We start from the raw sequence: 10,000 nt of genomic DNA on the forward strand, positions 1-10,000 counted from the left end.
TAACTATAAATGCTTATAATTAAAAAACTATTATAGCCTCGATAGTTAGCAAATCAGACCGTCTAAAGTTGGCGCGCTCAGGTGTGGTACACAACGCGAAGTGCTAAAGGCGAAACCTGAACGCCGCCCCTCTTGTTAATATGTCGATATACAGATTACATATGCGAAGATAAGATTGTTTTTATTGCTATTTCTGCAAACGCATTGTGCAGCAATAATATTTTATTTTTCTTACTATTGGAAATGCACATTTTTTATTTTTACGTGATACATAAAGCACAAGCTATCAGATGACATTTCTTTCATAAATCTGCTATCAAGTTCATATCTTATAAACAAAACTGTAGTTATCAAGCAGTAGATACGTAGTTAGCAAATAATATGATCTTACTTATTTAACAAAATAAACAGCTACTATTGCTAATATGAAAATAAATCTAATTCAAATACCTATACACTTTAAATGTTCGATTAAAATAATTCGGAGGAACTAGAAACAATTAATAAAATAAAAAATAATAAATAAATAAATTATTAATTAATTGTACAATTTTAGAGTTGTTAATTTATACAATTTATAAAATCAATTATGTACAGACATTATAATAAGTGTTCAAATTGTGCACCATTCATATCAATGCACAATCTTGCGCGTCGCAATAAACTTCGATGCGCATTGCGTATCATTTCGGGAGATATGCTCGCAACTGCTTCGACAATGCGATTGTGTAATTCTTCCCGATTGCGCACTGACTTCCGATAAATATAATTTTTTAAATATCCCCAGAGAAAGAAATCAAGTGGAGTTAAATCAGGTGATCTCGCTGGCCAGTGTCCTATCCATCTGTTTGTATAAGATAAAGTGACAGAGAAACATTTAAAAACTTAACAGTGAGAATGATTGGTGATCAATTAAATTAAATTTGAATCACCAAATTGTTTGTCATTAGTGGTCCAAACGCGATTTATTTTCACAATTTCACCGCCATCTAAAAATGCCTTATGCTCGGGATAGAACTTGATCTCTGTAAGTCTATTTCAATGGATGATTCGTTTATGGGAATCGGTCGTCTATGGGAATCTGTCGTCCATGCCAAAGTTGAAGACAATTGGCTGCATGGTTGTCGAGTAATTAATTACTGAAAGTTATACTCTTGTCTCTTTCTTATACACGGGCGACACAGCAAAAATGTTATCTAACCTGTAATGTAACTCTCGAAAGTATATTAAAAATGATAAGAATTTCATGAAAATAGGTGTAAATAATTCTTTATAGAAGAACTTTCTCGAAGACTGAAATGATTTGTCTTTATAGTTATCAAGAAATTGTAAAAATAAAACGGGACCACCATTTATTATTTCCACATTTCAACGTGGATAATAACGTATTTGGGTTTTAATTGTACAAACAACTCTTTTTAAACCTTAAGAAACAGCAATTGAATGCATTCCACATATTTATTTTCTAAAATTAGTTTATTTCACATGACGAAAATCTAACCTATATGCTTTTTTCTTGCCGCGTTGCCTGCCCTGCAGCGGGATATCAATTATCCAAACTCCTTAAATGTTTCCATCGCATTGTCCTGGAGTTTGACACAGAATGTAGTCGCAAAACGCTGCTCGATTTTCTTATGTTCCATTTTTGTCACGCGTGACTCAAATATATAGTTATAAAAATTATTGTAGAATCACATATGTATTAATGTTATCAAATTGAAATTTTAACTGAATAAGGTATAGAGTATGAATGTAGTTCTCGATCTATTGCAGTCTCATTTTTACAGTATTAATTACTAGTTGTTGAGAAAAAAATTCAGTCTTATTACTCTTTAAGGTAGTTAGTCCGTAAATCAATTCATAAGAACAAGTAGAAACTTGCACATTGTTTCCTCGTAGTTTTTAATTGTGCAAGTAGAAACTTGCACATTGCTTCCTCATAGTTCCTAAGTGTGCAAGTTTTTATTTTATTCGAGGTATAATTATCGGTATTTATTTGTTTTGGCTTCCTCATAGAGGAAGCTTTGTTAGCAAAGGTTCTGATTTCATACTTAACTCTTTTGGGGACTGCGTAAATAATTATATACATTCACTAAAAAATACTAAAAATACTTGTCCACTTAAAAACTAAAACAATACTTTATCGATAAAAAAAATCAGCCCGATATTATAAATATTTGAGATAGCGATTTATTTTTAATTCTATTATATTTTCCAGTCTTTTCTACCCCTATTTCATATATAATTGGTTAAAATTTGGTTGATCAGATCAAGTTTTATAAAGCTTCTATGTATGTACAAATTCTTCGAAATTTCAAATGTGTGTAATACGAGATCTGATCAATCAAATTTTAATGAATTATATATGAAATATAGGGGTAGAAAAAAAACTGGAAAATATAATAAAATTAAAAATAAATCGCTATCTCAAATATTGAGAAAGCGGCAGCGTAAAACACATTTTTCAAAAAAAGGAAAATCTGCATAAAATCTATACCGGTAGACCGATTTCAATAAAATTTGAGGAGGACATACTTTCTATAATACTCTATTTGTGTGCAAAAATTCAAACTGGTATCTAAAAAATTGTAGAAGTAGATGCGTGTACAAAAATCCGTACACACACACACACACACACACATACATACATACTTCCGGACATTTTTTACTAATATGATTTTTCGATATTTTAGAACATTCTAAACCTATTTCCATCAAAATCTCGAAAAAAAATTTTTTCACCATTACAAAGCTTCCTCTATGAGGAAGCAATAATATGAAAATTTTACTATATCTTAATAAATGTGATATCTACACGTCTGTACAAATTAAAAGTAATTGACCGTCCCGAACGCGAGATAATCACTATTAAAAATTGCATTTTTTTTATGTATTGCATGCACAAAGCACATGAAAATCTCGTATTTTGAATTGTTTTAATAATTAGAACAAATCTTAAGAAAGTGATGAAAAACAGATATATGTATAGTATAGAAGGACACTTTAGGAATACTAGTAAAGAAACCAAAATTATTGACTGTTTAGATTTAGAAATACATACAATAATAAATAACTTCGATTTTCGCAGTTATTTGACGTAAATTAAGAAATGACTAAAGGAGAAAAATGAAAGAATAGTCTTTTGTTTTGTGTGCGAGGGACAGAACTACCTAAAAGTTTTCAGCCTGTAACCGCAAATAGCCAGATGTTTTCAGTGTTTTCACGTCGATTTAGAATATAAAATTTTGGATTGTATTGTCACGAACTAACTGCCTTAAACAGACCACGTATATAAATATATGTATATAAATTATATATGTATTATATATGTATATAAATATAAGGTAAAAAAATAAACAAGACAATTCAAAATAATATAAAATCAGTAAAAATACAATTTTGTATTTTAATCGATAACTACAATATGCGAATACGTAGACGCAATGTGACGCAATTCACCCCAAATGTGTATATAACTTCATGTGTTAAGTAAGCATACGAATACAAAATGAATATCGATTGATACGAAAAATATGCGATTAATTACATAATGTTATTTAATGTCGTTCAATATTTGCAAGTCACATATGACATGTGGCTGTTTTATTTTGTTTATCGGATAAAAAGCTGAATAAATGCTCTATGTCTCGCGAAAGAAAGATGAAAGAAAACGCGATATACCTTAAAACAAGCAAAAATCCCGGATGTCTTCCAAGCAGTGGCTCGCGCAGGCTCGCGTTAAACTGACACAAATTACGCAATATCGCCGGTAACGATTGACGGGCTCCGTCTTTTGCGCAGGCGCAACGTAACAGTGGCAAGCAGTATAAGTATTTAAGGAAAGGTGAGACGTTGGATACGCATGTAAAGATGCGTAAATCACAATTTGTCACAAAATATTTGACAAACGTAAATAAATTTAATTTGTTCTTAATAATAGTTTCTACATATATAAGTACGTTTAACTCTCACCACCCACATGAGGTCTTTTTTGACCCTACGATAAAGATAGCGATATTTTCTGTTTCGCCGAAAATTAATATATTACTTTCGAGTAGTTATTTTTATAGCAATATTTATACTTTTTGTTACTTTTGATTTTAATAAAAATGGTTATACATTAAAAATTCTTTATTTATATGTCGAAAATTCTTTTTTTCAATATAAATAAAGTAATTATGAAATTGTAGAGCAAGTGGGCGGCGAGAGTTAAAAGGAAAATGCTATATCAGATTGCAAAACATTTATTTATTAAAAAATACAGATTAGTAAAGAAAAGACTATATTTTTGTTTTGCCACGATTTAGTAAGTTTTTGTCGCAAAATTGTGAGATGTGCAAATAGCATTTTCTTTTTTAATATTTTTTGGATCAAATCTTGAAAAAAAAGTTTGTGTACTAAATAGTAGAAGAAAAGAAATATCAAAATATCAAATACTTTTACTTCGCCAGTGAGTAGTGAAATTACAAAAATCCTTTGTTGCGATCAAACTGGCTAATAATTATTTAATAAGCACAACGCGTTTCAACCGAGATTCCGGTCTTTCTCAAGTACGTACAATAAATTAACGCTTGCAAAACACTTCATTATACACAATGTGGCAGCAATGAGTCTACAAACTAAAATACAAAAAAAAAGTAAAATAATAAATTAACAAGCTAAAATGACGTACGAAGAGTAAACACAGGAATAAAATAGCAATGCTTACATGTTTTGTGTGTCAAAGGCGATAAAAGATATGCGAGTCATATTAACAAACGTGAAATTCGGTGGTGCGTTCACTATAGGTGACGACAGACGACTGAGTGAGAAACAAAGGCAGAGGTAACCGAAAGCGCTCACATTAAGTTTATTATTTTGTCACAAATGCTCGGAAGGTTATCGGTGTCCTTTTGTAAATTAATAGTGTTATTGTTTTTCTTAATAAACACCATTTCGGCTATCTCTCTCTTTTTAATATGTTTCTCGCTATGTAGAACTTTGTGACTAGTCTAATTAAACTCGTGATTGCACGAGGTCTTGTGTTTGCTGACCACAGAATGGTTACTGGGATGCTTTTTAATATCAGCACGATGTTCTTTGATTCTAGTCACCAAATTTCTTTTGGTCTGTCCGATGTAACATGCGTCGCAATTAAGACAATCGATCTCGTATACAATTTCCATGCGTTTAGCGCTTTCGAGCCTATCTTTGCCTCTATTAATAATACGATCGAGTTTTTTAGGAACCGTATAGACCACGTCGAATCCTTTGTTCCTCAGGGCCTTACTGATACTCTCGCTACAATTCTTTATGTAAGGAATGGTGACAGGATGTCGCACAGTGTGAACTTTGTCATTTCCCGAATCGCGGTTCTTTAAAAGCATTAATCGTCGTTTTATGTATTTGTTATAAAAATATGTCGGATAACAATTATCAGAGAGAATCTCTTTAACAACACGGATATTATTCTCGTGGAAGCGCTCGTTGGACAATAAAATCGCTCGGTCAACCAAATTAGAAATAACGTTAACTTTGTAGTTAATTGGGTAGCTTGAATAAAAATTAATGTAGCGTCCTGAGAAGGTGGGTTTTTTGTACCAATTTGTTAACAGATTTTCGCCATATTTAACAACGGTCACATCTAAGAAGTTGATCGAGAGATTGGTCTCAGTTTCGCATGTAAAATTCAGACGCGGGTGGTAACTGTTAAAAGCCTCAAGCGTATCATTTATTTTATCACGTGGGATAATTGCAAATATATCGTCAACATATTTCCCGAATATGGGAGATGGCTATGCACTGCTCTTCAGCAACTGACCTTTCTTCTTCGATGCAGACGATGCGACATCCTGCCGCCGCACATCTATAACATACGCTTCAATGTTCTCTTTAAACTCGACAGAATGAACCACGAATATAAGACCTTTAACACTAAGTACCAAAAAAAGTTGTTAAATCTCGAGATCAAGGACATTCACTTTTATATAAATGCTTTACGCTCAAAGATCCGCGACATTGAAAATTATCTTTTTCGGTCTTTACCAGAATGCTTGGTCACGGATTTCTTTAAACGTAACAATAAGAGTATTTCCCGCCACAATAGCCGAACTAAACTTAAGCTAATGGATAAATTCAATCATATTTTAGTTAAACGTAATCGACTCGGTAATGTTTTTTCTGAAAAGAACATGAATAAATGGATCGTCAACGTGAGTAGCAAACAGATTCCCGAGGCTTTTAACAGTTACCACCCGCGTCTGAATTTTACATGCGAAACTGAGACCAAACTCTCGATCAACTTCTTAGATGTGACCGTTGTTAGATATGGCGAAAATCTGTTAACAAATTGGTACAGAAAACCCACCTTCTCAGGACGCTACATTAATTTTTATTCGAGCTACCCAATTAACTACAAAGTTAACGTTATTTCTAATTTGGTTGACCGAGCGATTTTATTGTCCAACGAGCGCTTCCATGAGAATAATATCCGTGTTGTTAAAGAGATTCTCTCTGATAATTTTTATCCGACATATTTTTATAACAAATACATAAAACGACGATTAATGCTTTTAAAGAACCGCGATTCGGGAAACGACAAAGTTCACACTGTGCGACATCCTGTCACCATTCCTTACATAAAGAATTGTAGCGAGAGTATCAGTAAGGCCCTGAGGAACAAAGGATTCGACGTGGTCTATACGGTTCCTAAAAAACTCGATCGTATTATTAATAGAGGCAAAGATAGGCTCGAAAGCGCTAAACGCATGGAAATTGTATACGAGATCGATTGTCTTAATTGCGACGCATGTTACATCGGACAGACCAAAAGAAATTTGGTGACTAGAATCAAAGAACATCGTGCTGATATTAAAAAGCATCCCAGTAATCATTCTGTGGTCAGCAAACACAAGACCTCGTGCAATCACGAGTTTAATTAGACTAGTCACAAAGTTCTACATAGCGAGAAACATTTTAAAAAGAGAGAGATAGCCGAAATGGTGTTTATTAAGAAAAACAATAACACTATTAATTTACAAAAGGACACCGATAACCTTCCGGGCATTTATGACAAAATAATAAACTTAATGTGAGCGCTTTCGGTTACCTCTGCCTTTGTTTCTCACTCAGTCGTCTGTCAGACGACAGATAGTGAACGCACCACCGAATTTCACGTTTGTTAATATGACTCGCATATCTTTTATCGCCTTTGACACACAAAACATGTAAGCGTTGCTATTTTATTCCTGTGTTTACTCTTCGTACGTCATTTTAGCTTGTTAATTTATTATTTTACTTTTTTTTGTATTTTAGTTTGTAGACTCATTGCTGCCACATTGTGTATAATGAAGTGTTTTGCAAGCGTTAATTTATTGTACGTACTTGAGAAGGACCGGAATCTCGGTTGAAACGCGTTGTGCTTATTAAATAATTATTAGCCAGTTTGGTCGCAACAAAGAATTTTTGTAAAAAAAATATCGCCAAAATCGCAATTTTTAATATTTTTTAGTTCAACAAGCGGCAAGATATTTTAAAAGAATTGCTAGAAATCATTCAAAAATCGATTTTTAGGTCACATTCCTATTGGATATCACAGTTGAGACCTCGTAAAGATACGTTAAACATCTACGCAAATAAATTAACGAGTTGTGCTGTGTGCAATATTTGTGTAATGTGGATCCAAGTATCTAAAATAGCTAAAGAGCAAATATTTATTAAAAAACAAAAATTTGAAGTATTTCAAAATTTGTAGATAAATAAAGACATATTTAAAGGATGATTGCCTTCCCATTTCGAATCAAATAAAGCTGTTTGTATGTTTTATAGTAAAAATATTACATATTGTAAAACAAAATTCTATCTTACGATACTTCATTGTTTTAATTTTCCAACTTGCTCATAATTTTTAGAAATAAAGTGAAGATTATACACAATTTTGTTATGGCTAAAAATTAAGTACTTTGTTGATTAAAACTTGTATAAATTTACTAAGAAAAAAATTTGTTAATCCCAAAAAATATTTAGTCTGATACGAGCAACTAAACATGTTAATTAGTTAACTAAATATTGTTGTTTCAACAATTATTGAGTTGTACTAAAAAAGGTATAGTGCATTCATATCAACCTTTAACATTTTTAATCAAGAATTAATTAATTTAATTAATGTTCAGTCAAATTAACTAAAATGTTTAGTTACTTGAATTGGATTAAATATCTTTTGAGATTAACAAATTTTTTTCCTCAGTGTTGAAACAATCGTATTTGACGCACATGCGTGAAAAAACCAGTTCTATATACCTCTGTGATTGTGAGCTGTTTTTGTAGAAATAGCTAAAGAGCAAATATTTATTAAAAAGCAAAAAATTTGTAGAAAATTGTAGAAAAGGATAGCTACTTAAAAGGTATATCTCTTGCCGGTAAAAATATTTTTATATAAAAATATGTATCTATGTAATATATATAATTAGATGTAAAATATATCTATGTTTTCTTTCTCTTGTATAATCTCTGTCCATATACAGAAAAGTAAAATAAAAGTAAAAGAAAAATAATAATAATTGAATAATAATTAGAAAAATAATTTTTGCATTGTTTTTTAATAAAAAGTAAAATTGTGATTAGATTATACAATATTTTATATATAACCACATTTTATATGTAATCATTTTATATACGATTATTATCTATATGTAATACATATTTATATATATGATTATAAGTACATGGGAAATTTTTCTCATTTCCTCAAACTTTATCTTCTAAGATACAAATACAATGCAAAAATTGTCCTTTTAATTTTTTTATTCTTATTATTTTTCTTGTGTATATATACGAATAGAGGTTATACACAAGAGAAAAAAAATGTATATAAACATATTTTATGTATAATTATGTATGTGAACAATTTTTTCCCATACATAAAGCTTCTGATGAAGAGATAAATGGAACGGATACAACTTTTGTTGACGAAGTATCCGCATTATGCATTATGCTGGATCTGCCAATGCCACTTTTTCGTTCAAGTTGTCTGATATGTCTGAATCTAACATGCGGATTTAGATTTACTACTACCGCAATTTGTATTTTACTTGTTTTGCACTTTAAATTTTGTAGGCTTTTTATTTTCTACATTCCCAGTTTCACTTTTGAATCATATTTACGTACACAGAACACGACGGATAATCACGATCTCTTTTGTACTGCAGGAAATCTCTTTTTGTACTGCGTTAAACGCTGTTGACTTTTACCGTAAATGAAAATCATATTAATTTTTTCTTTAAGTAAAGCATGGTGAAATAGTCGACAAACTAATAAAATAGCGGACAGACTAGTTTCCATTAATTACACATGTTTATTGTGTCTATACATAATATTACACGATTGATGTTTATTATCTATTATACAGATATTTAGAATTATTGAAACCTCAGAAACTGTGTTGAAAGAATATCACACTCAGTAATTAATCGTTTTCAGCAATGTATTACCACTTAAAGCCATCATTTTGAACAGTTATACTAATAAGAAAAATTAGCATTCTGTATTTATAAGAAAAATTTAGCATTTTAATATATTTTTTATTTAATTATTATATAATTTAATTTTTTAAGTGAATGTAAAGGGTTGGGAACGTCCCTACAAAACGCCTTGCAACCCTGAGGGGAGTCAATAAATATATCTATCTATATAATTTAATTTTAAAGTTCAAAATTATTTTATAGAACAATGTTATTATACGTAATTGAATACATTATCAGCTACAATATACAAGAGAAAAAAATTATGTACTACTACATAAAAAAATAATGATGACCTTAAAAATTTGGAAGAAATGACTTTTGGAATGAAAATTTTGCTTACATCGTTATATTCGCTCTTTGAAGCCATTCAAATTATGTCTGAAATATTGTTTTATATTGTCAAAAGTAAAGAGATAATTAAATGTCTTGTTTCTGATGGAACATCCTGTACATATGATGGCAATTAGAAAGTTGGAAAAACTAAAGAGCTAGGTATTATT

At 30.9% G+C, this 10,000-nt stretch overlaps 2 protein-coding genes and 1 pseudogene across 11 annotated transcripts in view; 1 reads left to right on the top strand and 2 right to left on the bottom strand.

Annotated features, from left to right (window-relative positions):
- The window catches only part of LOC143907118 (uncharacterized), a 10,130-nt gene extending 6,457 nt beyond the window's left edge, over window positions 1–3,673 (bottom strand). Inside the window, exon 1 of the mRNA XM_077423654.1 lies at window positions 1,502–3,673. The gene's annotated coding sequence lies outside the window, so the exon portion shown is untranslated. The remainder of the gene's footprint in view (window positions 1–1,501) is intronic.
- Ttll5 (Tubulin tyrosine ligase-like 5) overlaps window positions 1–10,000 on the top strand; it is a 184,687-nt gene that overhangs the window by 72,210 nt on the left and 102,477 nt on the right. The window contains exon 1 of one of the 9 annotated variants that reach the window (XM_077423650.1): window positions 3,706–3,844. The exons of 7 other annotated variants lie outside the window; for them this stretch is intronic. The gene's annotated coding sequence lies outside the window, so the exon portion shown is untranslated. Of the gene's footprint in view, window positions 1–3,705; window positions 3,845–10,000 lie in introns of those variants that run through there. One more of the 9 variants, XM_077423651.1, reaches the window with a different exon arrangement.
- The window catches only part of LOC143907127 (uncharacterized), a 225,763-nt pseudogene that overhangs the window by 52,503 nt on the left and 163,260 nt on the right, over window positions 1–10,000 (bottom strand). The window lies entirely within an intron of this gene.

This window comes from Temnothorax americanus, unplaced genomic scaffold (genome assembly GCF_048541705.1).
Source record: "Temnothorax americanus isolate GAGA-0224 unplaced genomic scaffold, ASM4854170v1 Scaffold8, whole genome shotgun sequence".
Taxonomy (NCBI): domain Eukaryota; kingdom Metazoa; phylum Arthropoda; class Insecta; order Hymenoptera; family Formicidae; genus Temnothorax; species Temnothorax americanus.